Source organism: Solanum verrucosum, unplaced genomic scaffold, assembly GCF_900185275.1.
Source record: "Solanum verrucosum unplaced genomic scaffold, falcon-dt-bn FXZP01000049.1, whole genome shotgun sequence".
NCBI lineage: Eukaryota > Viridiplantae > Streptophyta > Magnoliopsida > Solanales > Solanaceae > Solanum > Solanum verrucosum.
Window position 1 is genome coordinate 11,712,403 of NW_026020221.1, and position 1,020 is coordinate 11,713,422.

Consider the following 1,020-nt stretch of genomic DNA (forward strand, 5'->3'; position numbering starts at 1 on the left):
GAATCGATCTTACTTGGATCAAAAATCTCAAATTTATCTATGAAGAACTAATAAAATTTTATTAGTGTATATATTTAATTTTTTTGTATAATACTAATTGATATGCTGGAATATTTTCAACTCTCCTTTCTGGTAACCAAGAAAAGAAATGACAATTAACATATTATCAAAGGAAAAATAATGAAGAAAAATGAGAGAAGAATTAATTAATATTAGAAGATGTCAAGAATATCATCTATAGAACAATTGCAAAGAGGACACAACCCTCTATTCAACCAAAGTTCTCTTGAACAAATCCTACAATAAGTATGTCCACAATGCACACACAACACATTGAATCAATTTCTCTCTCTTTTTTGCTATGCGGCATGTTATTGTTATTATTATTGTTTTTCTCATCTTCATTTATGTCTGTCTCCTCAAACAATATTAGCAATGTCTTTAATTGCATTGTGGGAGTCATGCTCACCATTCGTTCTGCTTCCAACACCATTGCCAAGTTCACTCGTCGAGCTCCATTATGGGCTCTTCTTCATCTACATAATATTGGGTCTCTTCTTCCTCTACTACCATGTCAGATACCCTTGTGTTCCATGAAGGTCCGCAACAAGCAACTAACCCACTAAATTTAAGTCATCGTTTCAACTTCTTCCATAACATCTTTGGCCTATCTTCACCGTTCATTTTTTTCTTCTCCCTCTTGTTTTATTTTTGAGGGTTTGTGTATTCCCTTCTCTATGAAATAAAAATTTAGAAAAAGTTGGTAATAGAAGAAAATATGCTCCCTCTATTTCAGTGAATGAAATATTTTTAATTTTTCAAGATTCAAATTATGTAAATTTTAATTAAGATTTTTAAAACATACATATTTGCATAAGAAGAATATAATTTATAGCACATACCATACAATTTTTTTATTTTCAAATATTGAATTGGTCTAATTAAATTTATCTTCATCAAACTAACCATCAAAAGGCAAAAATATACTACATGAATTGAGACGAAGAAATTACTGATTAT

The 1,020-nt window shown here is 29.7% G+C and overlaps 1 pseudogene; it reads right to left on the reverse strand.

Annotated features, from left to right (window-relative positions):
• Nucleotides 1–212: 212 nt before the first annotated feature.
• LOC125831688 (uncharacterized) lies at nt 213–684 on the reverse strand (annotated as a pseudogene).
• Between the last annotated feature and the right edge of the window lie 336 nt (nt 685–1,020).